This window comes from Canis lupus, chromosome 1 (assembly GCF_003254725.2).
Source record: "Canis lupus dingo isolate Sandy chromosome 1, ASM325472v2, whole genome shotgun sequence".
Taxonomy (NCBI): domain Eukaryota; kingdom Metazoa; phylum Chordata; class Mammalia; order Carnivora; family Canidae; genus Canis; species Canis lupus.
In genome coordinates, this window is record NC_064243.1 from 41177943 (window position 1) to 41201128 (window position 23186).

Consider the following 23186-nt stretch of genomic DNA (forward strand, 5'->3'; position numbering starts at 1 on the left):
TTGGTGCCACTCACTATGGTCCTATCACTTAAATTAAAAGGTAACCCAGTGAAATAAGATGGTTCCTGATTTTTTTTAAGATTTTATTTATTTATTTATTTATTTATTTATTTATTTATTTATTTATTTATTTATTTAAAAGAGAGAGAGCTAATAAGCAGGTGGGAGAGGCAGAAGGGAGGCTGAAGCAGGCTTCCTGCTGACCAGGGAGCCTGATGTGGGGCTTGATCCCAGGACTCTGAGATCATGACCTGAGCCAATGGCAGATGTTTAACTGACTGTGCCACCCAGTGCCCCCAGATGGTCCCTGATTTTAAAGAGACCAAGCTTGGTTGAAACTCAGGTTCATGATCATACGTTAAGTTAGTTGTAGGTCCAGATTTGAAGCTTAGTTGTGTTTCTCTCCGTAATTCACTCTTCAGCATCCCTAGTGTAGCTATTATACTTTTAAAATATAAACTAAACTTTCCACAGATGAGACACAGACATCTTCTACTAATTCACAAGCAAAATGGGACAACACAGTGTTTCTCAAAAACACAGTGTTTCCAGTGTGGGGAGCACTTTCTGAAGGGCACTGGCAGCTTCTGAGCACCAACAGCGCTTCTCTCATTTGTGCCCACACAAATCAAAGGACCTCACCTAGACCTACGTTTTGATCTTCATCATTCTCCCTCTGTCTGTGTGGCCTTCAGATGAGAAAATGACTGGTGTTCTTGGAGAGCTACCAAGCTGCCGGCGAGGGAAAGCCACACCCAAGTTTTCAGACTTACAGTGGAGAAAATCATACTCCATCTCTCTTTGCAGACCTCATTCCCATGATTTTAAGATCAAAGCAAATTAGAATACACAGATTATCTAGTATATTATCTACTGTATTATCTACTGGCTATTATATTTTCTTTCTTTCTTTCTTTCTTTCTTTCTTTCTTTCTTTCTTTCTTTTCTTTTCTTTTGAGAGAGAGAGAGAGAGTAAGTGTGCACACATGGGGGTGACAGGGGCAGAGAACGAGTTCCTAAGCAAGCTCCACATTCACCATGGAGCCCAACTCGGGGCTCAGTCTCAACCCTGAGATCATGACCTGAACTGAAATTAAGAGCTGGATGTTCAACTGACTGAGCCAACCAGTCACCCCAAAGGGGCTTTTAGATTTTTTTTTTTTATTGGTGTTCAATTTACTAACATACAGAATAACCCCCAGTGCCCGTCACCCATTCACTCCCACCCCCCGCCCTCCTCCCCTTCCAACACCCCTAGTTCGTTTCCCAGAGTTAGCAGTCTTTACGTTCTGTCTCCCTTTCTGATATTTCCCACACATTTCTTCCCCCTTCCCTTATATTCCCTTACACTATTATTTATATTCCCCAAAGGAATGAGAACATATAATGTTTGTCCTTCTCCGACTGGCTTACTTCACTCAGCATAATACCCTCCAGTTCCATCCACGTTGAAGCAAATGGTGGGCTTTTAGATTTTGACTCAATACCTAAAACACAATTTTATTCTGTCCATTAGAAAAGCCCTATTCTACTTCAAGGGTAACTCTTGTAGTATTTTTTTAAAATCTAGAAAATATTCTGCTCTTTTGTTAAATTTTATCTTAATTTGGAGGTATGGTAACATTCTTGCAGTCTAGCCATGGCTGTCTATCTTGGCAGTAGATAAAATTCACTTTAAGAAAAAAAAATCCTCATGCCCTGGGCTCACCCTCCAGAGAATATGCCATTTTTTAAAATAGTGTTTGATTGTTGTTTAATATCATGATTTTTGAAGATTTGCAGGATTCTGTGTAGCATTTTTATATAGTTGAATGTACTTAGTGCCTTTCAATTTGCTTATATATTGTTATTCCTGACAGTATAAGTCAATTTCATATTTTTCAGTTTGACTGACTTAGTAGAAAATCACTCTGATGATTTTTCATGAGTGATTTTTACAAGAGTATAACAATAAACAATATTTATTTTCTATAGGCCCTGGATTTTCAGAGTCAAAAGTATCCTCAATGGTTGATGGTTCAACTCTATTTTTTACCTTTTAGGACATCGAAACTCAATCTTAGTTGATTCTTTGAGGAAAGGGAAGAGACAGCAAGGGTTCCCAAGCTTTAACCCCTAGTTCCAACTGACCACCTCCACTCTGGCCCATACAGGCGGATGTGGCCACAGCACAAAGGTACTTTAAACTTTACCTTTGCTTCATACCAAATCTTTACATGATGTCCTTACAGTGGAATTGAACTGATCTCATGTGGGTCTCAACAGTTCCTCTTGTCCTTCTAGAACCAGCCTAAGTATGAAATTTTTTTAATTTTTATTTATTTATTTATGATAGTCACAGAGAGAGAGAGAGAGGCAGAGACACAGGCAGAGGGAGAAGCAGGCTCCATGCACCAGGAGCCCGATGTGGGATTCGATCCCAGGTGTCCAGGATCGCGCCCTGGGCCAAAGGCAGGCGCCAAACCGCTGCGCCACCCAGGGATCCCCCTAAGTATGAAATTGATGTGGATTTTCCTACGAAGTACTTCACCTCTTGCTCCAACCTGATTTCTGAATAGTTCTACTTATAATCTATCTCCCTTTTGGAGAACCTAATTTTAAGTGCTTGAGAGGTCTATTTGATCATTGACCCCATAAACTTTTCCTCTTTGGGGTGGTGGAATAGAGGAGGCTGAAGGGGGCCTTGGGAGCTAGTGACAGCCTTGAGCTCCTTCCTGAAATAATGATTCTCAACCTTCACAATGACAAATACCACCCAGAAAGTTCGTGACCAATGGCCATTCCAGGATCCCATCCCTAAAGATCCCTATTTCGTGTCAGGGGCCCAACAATCTGGTGGCTTACTGAAAATACAAGCTGATGGTGATTATATTAATCTGCCTTGACTCACATACAGGATACCCCAGTGTGGGTCCCTTAGATAAGAGACCTTTCTTTTCTCCCAGTTCTACTGGCTGGAAATCCAAGATGAGGGTGTCAGCAGGGCAGTTTCTGGTGAGGCCTTTCTTCTTGGCTTGTAGATGGCTGCCTTCTCTCTGTGTCCTCACATGGCTTTGCTTTGGGTGGGAGCAAAGAGAGAAAAAGATCTCTATGGTCTTTTCTCCTTCTTAAAAAAAATCCAGTCCTATCAGATTAGCACCCCACCTTATGATGTCATTAAACTTTAATTACCTCTTCCAAGGCCCTATCCCCACATACAATTATGTTGGGCTTCACCATATGAATTTGGGGGTGAGGAGCGCACAACTCAGTCCTTATCAGTGACTTAGGAGGTACTGCGCCACTCCTGAAAAAATACTGGGTTAGAGTTTGTACTAAGTCACCAACTTCATTTGTCAAGTATTTGGTGTACAACACCATTATGGTCACTGATGTATTAAAGTATCTAAGTAGATTAAAATCTCTAAATGTCTACAAAAGAATGAAATGCAAAGTATATCTGGAAGGTAGGGCATTAGGGCACTCATTTTCATGAATTATAAATTCATGAAATGAATATAAATTTAGCTCACCTTTGGAAGAACTTTGTTGGTTTGTTTATTTGTTTGTTTTTTAAATAAAACCATGGAATGGGATTTATTGACACAGAAGAGAGAGAGAATCCCTGCTCTCTAACATTTTCTTGTCACAGAGTTCCCAGAGAAGCAGCCCAGAAAAAAGACACGAGTACCAACCCATCCTCATTTGGCCTGGATTGGGGGTTTTCAGGCCTCCCTGTGTCTGTCCTTCATGGGGGGAATGTCTAGCCCCACCTGAGCCTGAACCCCAGGGAGCCAGCTAGGAGGTGTGCTGAAAACACGTGGCCTCATAAACACATTTCAAAAACCGTCAAGAGAAATGTAAGCAAGTTAAGCAGTCTGAAGTTTGTTAAACTTGCTTGATCCATCTCAGTCTGGAGTAGCTTTTTCCCTCAGGGAAGCTTTTAGCTTTCTGCTTTTCTGCCACAGTAGGATTAGGGGAAAGTAGTTGGTTTTGTTTGCCTATCCCCCTCACCAATTCCCTCCTCCTGGTACTCCTGAGGGAAGAGATCACGTATCAGAGACATTTCTTCTTCAGAAAGACTGGGGTATGCACGTAAATCCTCATTGAAGCCTCTGTGTATTAAAATTTTTATCTCCAGGGTTCAGAAAGAAATAAACACTGGTATGGGGTGCAGGATGGGGTTTTTTTCCCCTTTCTAGGAAAAATGCTGATGATTAACTAATGCCTCTGGGTGTCTTCTTAAATGCTCTGTGTCAAAATGCACAAATGCTCTTCCAAGTTAGGGGGACTGTTTATTCCTTGTTTTTTCTTGCCAGTAAACCCAATCTTACGGTCTTCATTTATTTTGATGGGACTAGAATCTCCACTTCTAAGTCTTAACTTCTGCCCTATTATTTTTTTTCTAAAGTTACAACAAAAGTAATGTTTTAGGAGATGAGGATCTGATATGTTGATTTTGACATTTATAGCTGATCTTGGCTTGATCAGAAAAGTATCTACCAACAAATCCCCACTTCCATACTTGTATAAGGGTCTGTCCATGGTAGGGACCCCCACGTGTTGCCAGATGACTCAATGTGTCATTCTTCTGGGACTGTGGTTTTTTGTCTTACTGTCCCCGGGTTTTTATGTTATTTTTTTTAAGATTGTACTTATTTATCCACAAGAGACACAGAGAGAGACAGAGACACAGGCAGAGAGAGAAGCAGACTCCCTGTGGGGAGCCCGATGTGGGACTCGATCCCAGGACCCTGGGATCACAACCTGAGTCAAAGGCAGACGCTCAACCACTGAGCCACTCAGTCATCCCTGTCCTGGGGTTTTTTTTGTTTGTTTGTTTTGTTTTTTTAATTTATTTATTCATGATAGTCACACGGAGAGAGAGAGAGAGAGAGAGGGAGGCAGAGACACAGGCAGAGGGAGAAGCAGGCTCCAAGCACCGGGAGCCCGATGTGGGATTCGATCCCGGGTCTCCAGGATCGCGCCCTGGGCCAAAGGCAGGCGCCAAACCACTGCGCCACCCAGGGATCCCATGTCCTGGGGTTTTTAAATGTCAAAACTCCAATACCAGTTATTTGGGTATTTGGTTTGGCAGATTTACCAATTAAATTGTTTCTTCTGCTGTAATTCTTTCATTAAGACCCTGAACGAATTTTAAACTTTATCAATCTGTCGTAGGCTGCTCAAAGACGTGGGAGGATAGCAATTTTGATTAACAGATAGAGAGTGGAAAAACAAAAACAAAAGCTGATAAGGTTAAGTGGTAGAGACAATTCAAATTTCCTGACAAGCAGTGGACATTTTGCCCACCCTCCACTGTAAACATCCCTCACTCCTTTCACTAAATTTTCCCATGGTGGTTTTTGGTCTTATAGCACTCCCCACCCCCACCCCACCCCCAGTATTTCTAGAATAACAAACAGGTGATATTTTAAATTCTTTGTTTCATTTTTATATGACTTACAAACTGCAGAGAAAGAAATTGTTCTCACCAGATTATTTCCAGTCATCTGATCATCCTAGGACTCTTACCTAGTGTACTGTGTAGTGTCCAAATGTGTCCCTACATGTAACCCAGAGTCAAATGGCTCCAGGCTCCAGGGCCAGGCAGGTCATGGAAGGGAGTGAGGGGATGGGTATAATCCTGAAGAGGGTGGCAGGGATGGGGGGACAGACAGGGAAAGTGCATGGCCAGAGTAAAGGAAGCAAGTGCGGCTCCCCCCGCCTACCCCCCATCACCATCATTGCTGCTAAGCACAAATGTTTGACCAGTGGTAACTAATGTTAATTGTCCCTTCATTTGGTACTTTCCTCCCCAAACAAACAAAAAAGTCTGGATTTTTTTTTTTAACTTTTAAAAGATTTTATTTATTTATTCACGAGAGACAAAGAGACAGAGACCTAAGCAGAGGGAGAAGCAGGCTCCCCTGTCCCTGTGGGGAGCCTGATGCAGGATTTGATCCCAGGACCCCAGGATCACACTCTTAGCCGAAGGCAGGTGCTCAACCACTGAGCCACCCAGGTGCCCCAAAAGTCTGGACATTAATGGGAAGTATCCTGACGTTCAAAATTTGGTTCATCAGTTCAAAGGAATTTAAAGAAAGTCTTCAGGTGACACTATTCCTGCTCAGGCTCAGATCCTAACTTCGGAGGGAGCCTTCAGCCCACTGCAGGTCTCCCAGCCCTATGGGTATGGATTCAGTCACATTAAAAGACTGAACTTTGCCAGTTCTGTGTCCCTTCCCACTGGCACTGGGACAAGACCTCACTCCCTCCTTCTGCTCACCTGCTTGGCCACCCATCCCCGGTCCTAAAGCTGCTGGTGCTCACCTCTCTCTCTTTATGGGGAAAAGCCTCCCTTCCTCTTACATTTTCTTCCCTTCAGCAGAAGAATCTCACAGCTAAGTTACCTGTCCTCTCCCTTCCTCCCACTCTTTCTCTCTCCTCCTCTCTTCCCACTCTGTCCCCCTCTCTCCACCCAATTTCCATGGAGCCTCAACCAGGACACCTATTACAGTGAATTTGTTCTAATCACCATAATTGCATGTATGTAAAGTATATTAGCTCCTAGGGTAACTTAGAACTAGCCATAACTTTTCACTATCGGTGTATTATAAGAGCATAATCTTTGCAGTAGTACAGTTATATTGACTTTTATGTTACCACTGTTCCAGGAGTATATTTGGGCTGGTACTTGATTGGAATACAAGCCTAAATTATATACTTCTAAGGTAAATTGAGCTATTTGATAATCTCCATCCTAACCTGGTTTCCAGAATGCAATCTTGCAGAAAGTGGAGATAATGTCAGTGAATAAGTAAAAAGCATAATTGTAAAAAAAAAAAAAAAAAAAAAACATAATCGTGATGCTAGACATTGGTCTACTATTAGATGATGATGTTAAAAATTTTTGTGGGGAATCTTTCTGTTATAATAGTTGAGTTAAGGTAGACACCACATAAGGGATTATAGGTAATTTAAAGTAGCTTCCCTGCACAAATGCCTCATGCTCCTGGTTTTTGCATCAAGTCATGATTATCTGACTGCACTAGTCAGACCACATTTAAGATCCTCAACTTATATAAGAGCCTCAAGAGAGGAGGTCTAAGGAGTTAAGAAGTGGGTCATCATGTCAACATATCACCGCTAACTGTGGAATTTTAGGCTTATAGATTTTAAAAGCATTCTGAAATGTCCTAGACTCCTGAGTTCTCATTTTACTAGTCCAGAAGAAATTTGGAACCTAGAAAGGTTAGTGACTTGCCCAAGATGACACAATTATCAGTAGAGCTAAGATTCCACACATCTCAACTCTGTATCTTGTGTCCTTTCCACATATCATTTCGTGAGCAGTAAATGATGGTTTAGATTGAACAAAGTAACTTCTGTTTGGGGAATGGCTTTCATTATTACATCACTAGGAAGATAACTAGTGGTCATTATAAAAATCTAACTCCCCAGTACTCTAAAGCAGCTTCATTCATTGGAGTCTGCCATTTTGTTCTATCCTAATATATGTAGACTCTTAAGTAGATGTCATGCTTGGAGCCATACTAGTAGTGGGAAGTTGTCTCTGGCCTTGGATCTCCTAGGAAAGGGGACCAACAGGTCATGGGAAGTACTCAAGACCCAAATGCATATGGTCAATCCACAAGTCCCCTGGAACTAGTAAGACAAACTTAGTGGGGTGACCCACTCCCCCAGTCTGTTATTTTGTGACCCTTCTTGTTTTAGGGCTCCTCTGATGTTCATTTGAATCTGATTATACTTTGATGAAAATGCTGGGTGAGGAAATTTACATTGTGATACACTGTAACCATACCTTATTTGCCCCCCCCCCCCGCCCCCTTTGCTGTCCAAGTGATTGGGCAAGAACAGAGTCCTGGTTATTGTCTAAGCAGCTCTGCCTAGTATCTGGAGGGGGCAGAAGAAAACCCAAGAAGAGAGTGGCTGATACATTCAGAATGGAGGAGGCATCACCCCAGAGTAGAGAAAGAAACTAGAAGATACTTTAATATGGAGTCATTGTTACACTAAACATAGTTATTTAATGCAACAGTTTATTTGCAAACAAGATTATCCAGGGGAAAAATCTAGGCTCAGTGGTCACTGCTGGTGAAATGCCAGGTATACTAGCAGTCTGCACTTAGAGGACCTAAAACCATGTGGACAGTCTCTTCTCTCTTTTGGCTTCCCCAGGTTAGCATCTTCTCAGCCTTCAGATGCCAGCTAGTTCACACATCCCTTCCACAGAAGCTTCCCTACCATCCCAAACCAGGCCTGGTGCCTCCTTTACATGTTTCCATGCCAGGCCATGCCTTCCTTGCATAGTATACATCTCACATAGAATTCATCACTTCTTTGTGTGATGGTCTAGTGTCTGTTTTCCTGACCACACTCTGTGCCTTTTGGGGACAGGGTGTTGCTGCACCTAAAAGTATGACTTAAGAGGAGCAAGGAGAACATTTACTTTCCAGAGGAATGGTATCTTTACAACATTTTTAATAGTAGCAAATTGGCATAAAGATTAAAATTCTGAAAATACTTTGGTGGAAGCCATAGGAAAGCAAGATCTTGAGACACACAGAGAAAGTGGTCACAGGGGATTGCCATTTTTAAGCACACTCCCCACGGCACAAGAGGCAACTGCCCACTCCCACCCCACTGAACCCTGCCTCCAGGAATCACTTAGGGTAGACAATAAATATTGGAATGAAGAGGCAAATATGTATGGGAGACCTGATGGCCTCTCAAATAATTAATGAACTTAAATGGAGGTGAAGTGTGATTTGTCTTATGTTTTCCTGAAGTGGTCCTTGAAGAAATTCAGCTATATGTGGGAAAACACTCTAAAGATTAGGGCTGCCCAACGTGTGATGGACTAACTGAGCAGGGATCAAACGGCTGGTAACTAACAGGATGCAAGCAGAGACCGGCGTATCTGGTGAACTGTTTGGTGGTAATTTGGACATCAGATAAGGGATTAGATTAGAAAAACTCAAAGTATCTTTCCAATACTGATACTGCTGTCCTAGGATTAAAATCCATGTATCTCCCACTCAAAAATAAACTCCATAATGGCAGGAATTTTTAAAAAATATTTTATTTATTTATTCATAAGAGACACAGAGAGAGAGTTAGAGACATAGGCAGAGGGAGAAGCAGACTCCCTGTTAGAAGACCGATGTGGGACACTATCCCAGGACCCTGGGATCACGCCCTGAATCAAAGGCAGATGCTCAACCACTGAGCCACCAGGTGTCCCAAAGGTAGGATTTATTAATTGTTCATTGGTATATCTTTTGTGCTTAAGAGTGCCTCGCACATAATAGCTACTCAATAAATATTGTTGAGGAAATGAATTATATCAATAGATACCAAATTCAAAAACAGTTTCTGGCCTAGAATATGTTCTAATTAAGTATCTCTTTCATTGACATGAATCAAGCAGGCCATAAACCAAAAAAGGGCTAAAATTTGGCAGTATGCCCCCAGGAAAAAGCTCTGGTCAGCATTCTGACTAAGCTTGTGAAGTGAAACTGCTATCAGCTTTTCAGACCAGAGACTCTGAAGTCTGTATATCAGCCAGGTACCTAAAAACGAAACTGAATTAGCTCAACTGGCTCAAATGGAGAATTTAATGAAGGGGTTACTTCATTAGAGGTGGTGTGGCTAAGGGAGCCAGCAAGGAGTGTGACCCACCCAAAGACTGCAGCAAGAGCAGGCAGCCCAAACCACTGTTCTTGGGGATGACCCACAGGGACCCCCAATGGACAAGGAGACCCAATGAGAACTGGAACCATGGAGGTGGGGCTGCTTCTGATGCAGCCACTGATAAACACCAGGCCCCTAATCAACCAGGGAGTAGGAAGAAATGTCCCCTTTCCCTCTCCTACCTCATAATATTGGGGCTTCCCAATAGCCAAACCCAGTAGAAAGCCCACCAGCAGGCTTGGGCAGAGCAAGGCAGAAAAAGATGGGGGGAGGGCGTCACCACAAGGGACGAACTATCACAGAAATTAATTTTGTTCTTCTTTTTTAAAAATTATATTTATTTATTTGAGAGCAAGAGTGCACAAGTGAGGGGAGGGGCAGAAGGGGAGCCCAATGCAGGGCTCGATCCCAGGACCCCAGGATCATGACCTGAGCCAAAGGCAGACACTTAACCAACTGAGCCACCCAGGTGCCTCCTCTACTTTGATTACACAAATACTACATATTCATGAAAGAGATTGTAGAGACTAGATCACAGTGCATAATGAGAGGGGGGTCTCTCCCATAATCGCACCTCTCAACTGCTGGTATATTTTGTTTTTTTCCCCTTCTTTTTCTTTCATGTACTTGTATAGGATTTGAAAATTTCTATTTGAATAAACCAAAGTAAACTGGGTTACACTTGTTTCTTGGCCTAATTAAGATTAAACCTGTAGCCTAACAGAGAGCTCTGTTTCCCTTCCTTTGTTCTCCTAACATAAACAAGTTACTTCATGTATCTCTGTGGGAACTGGGAAGTAGGCAAGTGTTTAGACTCACAAAAACTTCCAGCAAATTTGGCTCTCAGCTTGGTTACCAAGTAATTAAATATAAGATGAAAGATGAGTCTAATGGAGCTCCCTCTCCAAGACTGGAAGGGAAATTTAGAGAAGGCAGCTTGATTTCACTGTCAACATAAAGTTACTATCCACTTTTAATATGACTTGAAGGGCAGCTTGAAAATAGGAGGAAAGACAGTTTAGGAAAATAGAGCCGATCCGTATGTATATGGTTCTTGTTACATCTGACTCATAACACTGGTCACACTTGTCACTAACTCTGATGTTTGTCCAGTCTCTCTAGACAGGAACATCTAGAAGGCAGAGCCAGGGTCCATTCATTGAGCCCAGCACAGAACCAGCACTGGGTCCCCAGTTAGGGGGGTGAGTGCTTCGATATGAAGGGAGAAAAAATGTAAAGGGAGAGGAAGGGTCAACGTGTGTGTGCCAAAGCTCTAAAAAGCAAAGAACTGATAAGTGTTTGAGACCATCGTAGTCATATACATCTCACTCGGCAGCTCTCTTTGCCTTCTTTAGTTTAAAAAGGAAAATCCTGGAAAGTAATAAATCATCTCAACTCCTTTAGAGAAAAGTAAGTTCTGCTTTCCTGGAGTGGGATCTATCCTTGGCCTTCTATAAGTGTCCACATGAATGGGATTGACCTCGTGACTTGACGCAGGAGGCCCCGTGAATAACCCAACAGACCCCTCTTCAGTTCCAAGAATTAGGTAGCGTCCCCTGTAATAAATCAATTTGCTTTCAGAGGTTAAGCTGTCAGCCACTACGATATTGAAGGTAGCCTTGGGATTGGGGGAAGGAGATGGATGATGGTGATTCCAAAGGATGGCAGTAACCATGGGGAAGACTGAGAATCAGTTCAGAACAGATTCATTCTGCTCCATGCAGCTTGGGGCACCCCACAAGCCTAGTCCTCACCTCTGCTGCTTTTGATAATCAACTCTCTGAACCCACCTTGCATCCCCGAGTCTACAAGATAGGGGTGCAGCTGGTGATGTCGACCTGGCCATGTCCTTCCCTATCACTCTATCACCGTGGAGTTGTGGGGGAAGGCTGGCCATGAGGCTTTGTCTCTCTCCTCTGCCAGCATGGGAAATGGTTTTGCAAGCTCACATAAAGGTTATGAGCCTCCATGGTTGTTACTCTGAAACAAGAATCAATTCTTAATTTAATTATTATTTTGGAAAATTGTACTGCAGATTATCAATAAAGTATCCAAGCCCTTTCTAAAATTCAAGTAGATTTTTTTAAAGAGTGTTTTCAGAAGTATAGAGCATGTTGAATGCCTTTCGTTATGAATGGATTAGATGTGTGTTATCTCCTGGAGAAAAATGTGTCTGGAAACATACTGCATTCTTAGAGGGATAATTAGTTCATTGTGCTTAGCACAGCGAGTCCTCCCATGGTGTCCTTAAAGATGGGACTGATCTAGGATGGAAAGCAAGAGACTATTTGTAACATATTGCTTGCTCGATATCTAAAAATTGTTCAGTTCAGAAATAGCTAAGACTTGATTTCATCCTCTCTGGACAATAAAGACCAAAATATCCTGATAAAAGCACAGAGTGAAAAACAGAGCTAATGATTGTGATACAGTCAGAGGAATGAGGCCATGGAGGAACTCCTGAAACAGCAGAATTTTCAAATCCAAGAATATTTGCCATTCGAGGGGGTCTCAGCTCGCGTTCGTGGCGAACTGACATATGATCAAGAAGTTAAAGCATGACTTGATTGTAAGGTAAGGGTTGGCGGTCAGAAAGTGTTGTGAATAATGGGCTTTGTGTGTTTGTTTTCTAAAATTCTTATGACCATGACTCTTTACTGACATTTTAGTGCAGTAGGGGGTGAGGAATTATGTTTTCAGTTGGATGATTTGAGTGCTGGAAACCATTTATTATTTATAGTTTGGTTTCTATTCTTAGATTCAATGCTTCAAGACTAACCAAAAAATACTATTTTCATTTAATTTCTCCTGTACATGAGTGCTCTTGTCTGCCTTAGATCCGTATCTTCTGTTGAGAGTAAACACTTTTTAAATTTGCAAAGACAAACTCACTTACCATTCAGATTATTTCACCTTGAGAGTCATCTTTAAAAAAACAGATTAGCTTTTTTGTTTAACAAAATATATAGCTTGGTTTGTATAACAATAGCAAGACAGAATTTATGGTTAGGTTCATTTTCTGGGTTTAGAGTAGGCTGTCTAGAAGAGTGTATATAGATTTTTAATGAACATTGGTGATGCAGAAGGGTGTTAGCACATTGCATCTCACTATCAGGAGGAAAGTCAATATGTCCTTCTAAGGGACATCCGTGGGGCGGTGTGGCACCTCTTGGCAAGCGACTGGCTTCAACGTTTGTCATATTTTGTGGTATGCACTTAGAAAAAGATAATCTTGTGCCTTTTTCTTTGAAAGGAAAGAGTTCTAATAGACTAAAAATATTAAGACTAATAGACTAAAACTATTAAGACTGCTTCGTCAATGACCTGTGCTTTAGAAAACAGTTGGCTTTACCATTCGTTTTGGGAAATGTGTTGAAATGGCAATATCTCAAATCACAAGATAACCAGGCCCCCGCTCCAGCATTTCAATTACTACACTCCGGGTGTAAAATGTGAGTTGTGTTTTGAAGTGCCCCTTGTAGGTTTCAGGCCCTTTGTATCTGAAAATATGAGATTATTTTCTAAATCTGCTTTATCCAGTATTGATTACATAAAGCAAAATCTTGCCCTGAATTCAAAAAACAGTATGTGTGCCTTTGTCCTTCTTCCTTTCTCCAGGACATTCTTTTACCCTTTGTTGCCCAGCTTCTTGGCGCTGTTGCCTGGCTGCAAAGTCAGCAGAGGATGTCCATTAGGTCAGATCTTAGGAAGCCCCTAGAACTATGTGCTCTCTGTGCTTCCCCCAGTCAGCCTCCCCAGCCCTCCCAGAGGATCCCATCCTGGCCTCCTTCCTAAAAGGCCTGTAGCATTCCTTGGAAGGATGTGGACGCACAGGCTAACTCACACTACTGTGGCAATGACTGCGTAACCCTTCCCAGGGGAGATGAGAGTAGTAACTGGCGACTTTTACCTTCAACCAGAAAGAGCTGGTTTCTCAGAGTGAAGTGCTGGCCCTCCGGCAAATTGCTGGGAAAGGATGTTTTTAAATAGTGGGGCTTTCTGGTCCTCCTCCAATTAGGCCAGAGGGCTGGACTGCACTTGGCTTGCCAGCCAGTTGGTGCCTGCTGGCTGTAGACATGTCCTGTGGGTGCTGCTGTTTCACCCCTGGGGCCCCACCCCTGGTGGTGGTGGGGGGACTGGGAATCTTTCCTATACTGCCTGATTGTGTAAGTAGTGCTGCAAGTAAATTGACAAGAGCTGCTTTCCAATAAGAGTATCTTTTCACCGAATAAGGCACAAATGTGCAGTTTATCTACAGCCAATCTCACTATCATTTACAACAAGATTTTGCAGAGCAAAACAGTCTTTTCACCTGCTGTCAATAGTGGCAAATAAATTATACAGGAAGCAACAGCAAGGATGCTGATGTTGATGCCTTTTGCATCTCTTGGGATTTATTTGGCTCCAAAAGTCCAGCAGGGCACCTGCAAGAATTGGGGTGATTGATGTGTGGGATTAGAGATGGGGAAGACTGGAAAGCCAACCCATTGCAGAAAAAGGTAGAACAAAGAGAGGCCTTAAGAAAACACCAAGGTTGGGATCCCTGGGTGGCTCAGTGGTTTAGTGCCTGCCTTTCACCCAGGGCATGATCCCAGAGTCCCAGGATCGAGTCCCACATCAGGCTCCCTGCATGGAGCCTGCTTCTCCCACTGCCTGTGTCTCTGCCTCTCTCTCATGAATAAATAAATAAAATATTTAAAAAAAAAAAAAAAAAAAAAGGAACACCAAGGTACAGAAGGCTCCTGGGCTCTCAGGTGTGAAAGAACCTTGAATGTTGCTCAAGAAATGTTCCTTTCCCTTCCCTTTTCTCTTCCTCTCTGCCCTTAGATCTTTGTATTGTCCCTCTGGGGGCCCTATGCTCTGTTCATTTGTTAGTTCATTTAGCAGGTACGTGGTACTTGGATAAATATAAAGGCAAAAAGAGTGTGTGTGTTCCCTGCTCTGAAAAAGCTAGATTTTTTTTTTAAGTTAGATTTTTAAAAGACTAACTTCAAAATCCTATGAACCATCCATGTTTGCAGGTGTGATGGAGAATGATTCCAGCTACTTCTGAGTAACTGGAAAGGTGTTTCCTTACTTAAGTTGATGATTTTACTAAAACAGGAAACAGGGGTGAACTGACAAATGACCGACCCATGGGACCAAATACCCGGTGCTGTGGCTACAGAGCTGCCCTTCAAGTCAGGTCACTTGTCCAATGTAGACGTTTACAGACCACCCAGCCTCCTCACTGGATATAGCCTTGCTGTTTTGTTCACTTCTAATGTACACAACATCTCTCAGAAATGGCTTTTACAAAATGTGTCTTGGCAAAAAAAAAAAAAAAAAAAAAATCCAAGTGCAATAATACTTTAGTGGAAAATAAAACTGGTTACCTGTGATCTGAAGACATGAACACAATACAGAGGAGTCAAGAGAAAACCAGGAGCCTCTGTATATCCTACCTCATCTAAGAATTTAGATCTTTGTATCTTCCACATGGAAATCAAATCTACAGTATAGGAAGGTTTTCCTGCTCCCCAAGCTACAATCCAGGCGGGAAACAAGTCGATTAAACAATAATTACATAAGAGACTGTGTGATACTATGGTATGAAGAGCCATCGAACAAATAGAAGGTGCAGGGGGCTGGAGTTGCTGTGGGAGGTTTGGTGGAGCTTATGAGATTTGAGCTGACTCTTAGCTAAGCAAAAACAGAGGTCTTGGACACGAGTCTAGGGGATGTCATTTGAGGGGCAAGAGATAATAGTGTGGAGGTCACTGTGCGGGAAAGCCCAGGGAGGACCTTCCTCACAAACTACCTTTTCAGCATCTGTGATTTAGCGATTTCCATCATACAGGTGAATTTTGTGAGAGGGAAACCATTCCAAACGTTGACTTCTGAACTGACTGATCAGTTTCCATCAAAATAGTTTACTTAAGTGGCCCTGCATATGTTCAGCCTTATTCAAGAGGAAATAGGCATTACTGCACATTATCCTATTATGTTGTTAGTTTAAAATCACTTAATAGGTATGATAGAAATAGCTATATTAAAGATGATCAGCTAATGCTATTTTCCATAACCACAAACAAATGCTTTAAATGAAACTTCTATTTAAAGGATTTTGATCCTTTGAAAGAGTTTAGGTTTCCGTGTCTATACATGGGCATAATCCATAATTTGAGTTTTAACTCCATGGTGCAGTCGTATCAGTTTTCAGTTACATTTTGTGCTTTTAAAGACCCTTCATCCAAAGAACTCGGTAACTTTTTCAACTATGAACATTTTGAGTCTTTCTATAAAAATACCTATGGTGTTCTGAGAAGGACAGGTGGCCTCAGGGAAATAGCAATTCAAAATAATATGAAGGTCTCTTATACTAAAGTGTTGGAGCTCGATCATTCCATCTTTACTACCTTGTATTTATGAATTATAAGATTACAGAACTTGATTGCTTTTCTAAGAAATGCCTTTTCTTCAGATGTATTTTTAAACGCTGTTTTTTTTTAAAAAAAATCAAGCTTAAATATATTCATGTTTCACTTTGCCTACTTAAAACTGTATTAAATGCCTTGTTAAAGGAAACAAAGTGTCTGAACTTCCTCCAACCTTATTATTCACTGCCTCCCTCCAACTTCACTTTAAAACTTACTGTGAAAGATGTGTCCACTTATTTTGAAACACACTTCTAATTCAGGAAGTGAACTTGAAAATATCAGTGCTCCAGAGATCGTGATCCTTATGTGGAATTTTTTTTTTTTTTTTTTTTTTTTTTTTTTTTTAATGAGAACGGTGGCCGGAGCCAGGAAGGTAAAGCCCAAGCCGCTTTAGGCGAGTGTGGGTTGCATTTGATGTGCACAAAAGAATGGCAGTCGTAGGGTGTTGCTCAGCGAAGTGTGCATTTTCCAGTTACCCACAGTGGTGTCTATTGTCCTGTTTCTCAATTGAATGATGTCATGTTTCATTTAAGGCTCTTGGTGATGCTGAAGTCTGTGGTCTGCCCACTAGGGGGGAAAAGGCAGCGAGAAAGTTGCAAATCAGGTTTTTGTAAAGCCTTTGTGTGTTGGGTCTTGAGAGATAAAAGCTGACTCATGCAATATTTCTGCGGGAGGAGCTGCGCGGGCTAGTCGAGGCTTCTTGCTTTACCTGCCTGAGCTCCCGGTGAGGTCACTGCATCAGCTGGAGGCGGCCGCTGAGGCTTAGCCTGGGGAGAGCACAGGTAGGTGCCCATGGGAATGTGCCCAAGAACCGCTGCCTGCACCGGGCCAGGCTTGTGCCCCTCCGGGGGCAGCTGAGACGGTCCACCGTGGTAAGAAACTGTCCCGGGGGGGTTCTTCCCCACACGGTGCAGGGACAGCAGCTCCGGGGATACATGACAGCTCTTCTATTATAAATGCCATGCATGGAAACAAGTTATCCAACAATGGAACTAGTCTAGAAGGTGATTTTTTTTTCCTCCATATGAACTGCAGGGTCTAAAGTGGTTTTTGCCCTGTTTGGGTTTGATTTTGATCTTTCCTTAAAGTTTGGTTGCAATATCTAGAGAGCTGATGTTTGTGATCCTGGGGGAGAAAAATGAAAATTCCAGGTTGTCCTGCATCGAATGCCCAGTATTTTAATGCGCTTTCTTCCTGAGGTTCACTGCAGGCTGAGCAGGGGGGAACAATAAACGTTTGCACATTTTGTGCTTAGCAACTATAGTGGTGAAATTTAGTCTGAGGGAACCGAAGTTGACTAAGTAAATGCAATTTCCATTTTGAGTATTTATTGGTAAGAAATCCTTCTGTTAGGAGGAATAACTGGGCTGAAGGAGGCATGCATTGTAGTCAACACTGTTGCACACTGAAACCTGATTTTATTTTGTTTTATTATTTTAATTTAGTGAGAGTCATATGTTAGAAAGAAGATATATGGCATTCTTTTCCATTAGTCATATTGAACATAAAGACCAATTATTTTAACATAAGGTATTTAAATATGTGATACAAGCTGAAGTTGTGGTTTTAATTTCTTAAAGTAACTTTTTTCAAATTACAAAAGCAATATACATGTGGAGGAAAGTGATGTTTACAGATAAATATCAAAGGTAAAAAGATCACCCATTCTCCTACTTGGTAAACCCAGTGCTGATATTTTATTATATACCCTTTCACTCTTTTTCTGTGGTAGCTAAAAAATCAGCGGCGTTTTAAATTCCAAATTGGGATCACATTGTACTTATGTTTTATAAGCCGTGCCTTTTACCAAACTGTATATTGTGACCATTTTCTATGCCCTTAAGAATTTGAGAGGACATGACATTTAATAGTTTTATATTGTTCCTTCAAGATGGATGTATTTATTCAGATCTCTATTGTTGACACTTTGAATTCTCTTCCTCTTTTTCTCTAAGAAAATATTTAGTGTACTTTGTGGATGGATTTATTTACTCAGAGTGCTATTTTAGTCAACTGAATTTCTCCTCTTCTTCTTCCTCCTCCCCACCCCTCACCCCAGAAAATGTTATGTGGCCTAATGCCTCCCTTTCAACTGCACAGAGATGTTTTGGGAACTGAATGTATTCAGTACAGACAGAGCCTCAATATATAGCTATCCTTGTTTAGTTACTGCCCTGAAACTAGTATTTCCACACTAACAGGAAGGTGCTACTCAAAGTGAACCTGATTTTTCATCTAAATGTTTAGATTTTTCATCGAAATTAAAAATAGAGATTTTTAATAGCCTTTGGCAGAATCAGGGACATACATTCTATCATCCAAGACCTGGCAACAGTGGGATGTAAAAGAAAATTGCTATTTTGCAGTTACTGCTTATGCTCTGATTCCAGCTGAGATACTCTTGCTATTTATCTTGGGGCTGGAGTCACATCCCAAAGGTTCGATGGGACCTGGGAAATCATGTAGTCCGGCCACCTCACACGTGAGGAAATCTGAAACCCAAAGACCATAGCACAAACCTGGATGGTACAGAGCCAGGGCAGAAATGCAAACCCTCCAACCAAAAGAGAGAGTGTTATGTCATAACCTAATTTCTGGCCCGTCCTTTTGAGCTCTTTCTATAAACACGGTTGGGTACATATTCATTCCTTCACACATACACACACACACACACACACACACACACACACACACTGTGTAGGCCCTACTGGCACCTTGGTACCATGTGCTTTATGCAAGGAGCTTATGTTTCAGTGCATTTCCTGATCTCCAGGCGCTTTTTTCTGCCCTACTGTTTTATGCATTTGTATCCAAGTGCAAAGAATGGTGGACTAGAATTCAGAAACCATAGTCTCTGAGTCACAGTTCAACTTTGAGCACTCTGTTTATTTTTCTCCCCTATAAAACTTTAAGAAGTAATGACACATGTGAATGAATTTTGAGGCTTCAGTTTGTTTTGATTTGGGGAGGTTTTTTAGGGTAATTTTGATGCAGAGTTAGAGCAGTAGCATATTATGGTAAAGCTAATCTGTTATAATAGAGACTGTTCAGGTTATCTCTTGCTACATAACAAATCATTCCAAAGCCTAGTGGTTTGGAACAACAACAATCATTTATAATCTCTCCAGGTTTTGTGAGTCAGGAGTTCAGAAGAGGTTCTGCTCTGTGGTTCTGAACCAGGGACTCATGAAATTGCAGTCAGACATGACAATGCTGAGGTCACTTCAGAGGCTTCTCACTCACACAGCTGGTACCTTGGCTGGAAACACTAAAACAGAAGGCCCTGGAACTGCTATGGTTCCTCGAGCGTCTCTCTACATGTCAGTGTGGTCTCACTACATGGCTTCTCCAGCATATCAGCTTCAGGGTAACCAGACTTTTCTATGTGGTAGCTCAGGGCATGTCCACACCCAGTTTTAATGCAAGTCTTCTGTCTTCATGGTCTACCATATTCTGGGGCACTGGTGTCATGTTCATGGTTCAGGCAAGGTCCCGGACACATCTGGGTTCTGTGGGAAGGGAAAAATTGTGGAGGAATGATGATGAATGCTTGAGAAACGGACCCCCAAAGGAGCACTTATCACTTCCAGTAGCGAGGAGAACTTCACTGCCATGTTGTTATGTGTGATGGGAAGGCCAGGAAGTGTCCTCAGCTGAAACTCTATTCCCTGAAGCTGACCATAAAGGTAAAAACAGTTGCATTTGTGTAAAAAACCCTAAAGGAATTCCCTTTTAACCAAACTAGTGTGGTGAGCCTTTGAATATAGAAATTCTGGAGTTCACCACTAAGCTGAGGCACTTTACTTATTAGCTGCATTAGCTATCAACTATAGTAGCCACTTTATCTCTTAATTTCCATACACCGACCTGGGAATCCATTAGGAAATACCCTGAATATTTAGTATCAGACTTTACAGCTTAAAAGATTCTTTGTTTTTGTTTTCTCATTTTTTCTCAGGTTTTCTCACCTCTTGTTTGAACAAGAGCGTCTTCACAAACTATCTTTTCTCCTATCCTCTTTCTTTTTTTTTTTTTTAAGATTTCATTTATTTACTCATGAGAGACACACAGAGGGAGAGGCAGAGACAGGCAGAGGGAGAAACAGGCTCCATGCAAGGAGCCCAATGTGGGACCTGATCCTGGGACCCCAGGATCACGCCCTGAACCGAAGGCAGGCACCAAACTGCTGAGCCACCCAGGGATCCCCTCCTGTCCCCATTCTTGATCTTCTTGTACAAAATACTTAACTGACTCTTCTATGGTAATATGATTTTTTGAACTATTTACTTTGGAAAATTTTTTATTCACCAAAAAGTTTCCAAGATAGTCCAGAGTTGCTTTACATCGTCCATCTAGCTTTCCCTAATGTTAGCATCTTGCATAACTAAGAAATTAACGTGGTAGTATGATTTTTTAAAATTTCTGTATTACCAAAGGACTTCAAATAAGTATGAAAATCATGTTACCTGTAATAAATACTCTGAGCGTTAAGGAACATGTGGAATTGCAGTCCTGGCCCTGCCATTAATGCAAGAATCAACACTGGTATTTTAGAAAACCAAGGGGTAGAGAGTCATGTTGCTATCTGGTGGTTTTTATCTACTCTCAGAGTGTATGAGGAAGGAGGATTCTCCTCAAACACCAAGTGCTGTCTTTGAAATATAGAAATGCGCATTTCTTATAACTTCAACTCTAAAAAGTTTTTTTCATTTGTTTTACTTGTATTCAACATTGAGGCTCTACCTAAGCCTGGCTCTGTATTAAATGACTTTGCTGGCTGATAAAAGAACTTCTTGCTTATACTTTAGTGTCTCTGTTGGTTTCCCCTTTGTGATAAATTCACAGGCAGTATAATAAGGAACTACAGGATTTTAGTTATTCATTGGTCTCGAGCATAACACATTCTCTTGATTTCCATGACCGCCCTGCCAAGGAACTCAGACTAGCTATTTGAAGTCTAGAATAGCAATGAGCAGAACTTGGAAATCCTGATCACGCATCCGCCCCCACAGTGCATAGAGTTCTTGCCTTGCTGTGTGAAGCTGCCCTTGGGAGTTGTGGCAGGGAGTGGTCGGCTGTGGACCCCTCCGTCCCCCCCTTCAACATGTAAACATGGTCACAGGAAGCCTGGGCTTTACTTGCCATGGAAAGTTCTGCCTCAACCCTAAATCAGCCTGAGACAAGTTAGAGCCAAGAAGTGCTGCTTCTAATTCTGGTGGTGACATTCCAAAGGAGAGCAATTAAAATGATGGAAGTTTGAAGAGCAAATGAAGAAAAGCCAAGGAATTAAAGCTCTCTCACCTAGAAACGATGAGAGAGACATGTCATGAAGTAAAATGTGTGAAAGCATACTACATGGAGTGCTATACCACTGTTTTCTTGTTCTTGAGGATGGCACAAGAAGGAATATTTTATGCTGATGGCTTTGAGGCTGACAGTATTTCTGGCTGTAAGAATCATTAAGACTCTGAGATCCTCGACTTGTGCTTCCAGCACCACCACCTCCAGGTTTACCAAGGATCAGATGGACCAAGACCCTCTAGGCAGGCAGAACCAGCTTATTTTCAGATATTCACGGTCAGAAGACCCACTGACATGGGCCATCAGCGATGTTGGGCAAGTGTTCAGGAGTTGCTATGGAGTAGCCCAGTGTTTGGGTTTTGGTAAAAAGGAAGAGTGGCTATAAGAAGAAAAGCAAAGCATTGCATTAGCCAAATATTAATACAACCTGTCAGCATCCTTCACTCAAGGTGGAAGAAGAGGCTTTCTTGCTCTACAATTTTCTATCTGGGTGTTTCTGTTTACCATGGAAATGATTTTCCCAATATCTAGTATACAGTGACAGTCTTGCACTTCTGTTTTTACTAACTCATAACAATATGGCGTGTTAATGAATGGAAAGGAAGAGAAGACAACAAGCGGATGGAACTCTCCATTCACTATTATTTGAATAAAGATGGATAAGGAAATAAATTTAAATCTCACAGAACAATATACTGATCTAGAAGACTTCATTATTCTAACTAAAATACAATGCAAGCCACATGTATAACTTGTAATTTTCCAGTAATAACGTCAAAAAAAAGCAAAATGAAACCAAAAATAACTTAAAGAAGATATTTTATCCAACTCTTTATTCCCAAGTATTATTTCACATGTAATTAATGTAAAAACTATTAATGAGGTGTTTTGTACTTCTCTGTTTCATACTAGTCTTTGAAATCTGATATATATTATCCTTACAACATGTCTCAATTTAGATTGGCCACATTTCAAGTGCTCAATGGTCATATGTGGCTACTGGCTACTTTGCTGAACAGTTCAGCTCTGGAGAGAAATATCAGTAATTGGTGTGCTATATTAGGAAGAATAAGCCAAAAAAAAAAAATCCATCCAGACAGGATGGAAACTTTAAATTATTTTGAGGGAAGTGAGAACAAGACTAGGCAGTTTTTATGAGGTCCATTTCCTTATGTGAGAAAACTATAATTATCTCCTAAGCAATGAATTAACATAAAAATGTGATCTATTAGCAAATATAGTCTCATATTATATACCATTATGTGACCTAGTGTTAAATGTTTCACTTCTATCTTTGGCAATTTTGGAAGGTGTTTAATTTGGGGCAGTACGCTTGGTTAAATATGACAGATACCAAATATCTCAAATATTCTATTTTAAAAGAGCCTGGCTGGGACAGCCTGGGGGGCTCAGCGGTTTAGTGCCACCTTCAGCCCAGGGTGTGATCCTGGAGACCCGGGATCAAGTCCCACATCAGGCTCCCTGTGTGGAGCCTGCTTCTCCCTCTGCCTGTGTCTCTGCCTCTCTCTCTCTCTCTCTCTCTCTCTCTCTCTCTGTCTCTCATGAATAAATAGATAAAATCTTTAAAAAATAAAGGAGCCTGGTTGGCAGTCTGAAGAATAGGCTGGCCCAGTGGCCTAGAATACATGGCCTGGTATTAGAATATATGAGGCCTTGACTGGAATGAGGCCCAGTTCATGCTGCCATTTAAGATTTATCCATGAAGGAACCACCTGTTGACCTGAGTTTCACATCCCACTTTTCCTACCT

The 23186-nt window shown here is 41.6% G+C and overlaps 1 protein-coding gene across 4 annotated transcripts in view; it reads left to right on the plus strand.

Moving 5' to 3' along the window:
• PLEKHG1 (pleckstrin homology and RhoGEF domain containing G1) overlaps positions 1–23186 on the plus strand; it is a 224422-nt gene that overhangs the window by 105649 nt on the left and 95587 nt on the right. Inside the window, exon 1 of one of the 4 annotated variants that reach the window (XM_025422547.3) lies at positions 12101–12270. The exons of 2 other annotated variants lie outside the window; for them this stretch is intronic. The gene's annotated coding sequence lies outside the window, so the exon portion shown is untranslated. Of the gene's footprint in view, positions 1–12100; positions 12271–16747; positions 16898–23186 lie in introns of those variants that run through there. One more of the 4 variants, XM_025422546.3, reaches the window with a different exon arrangement.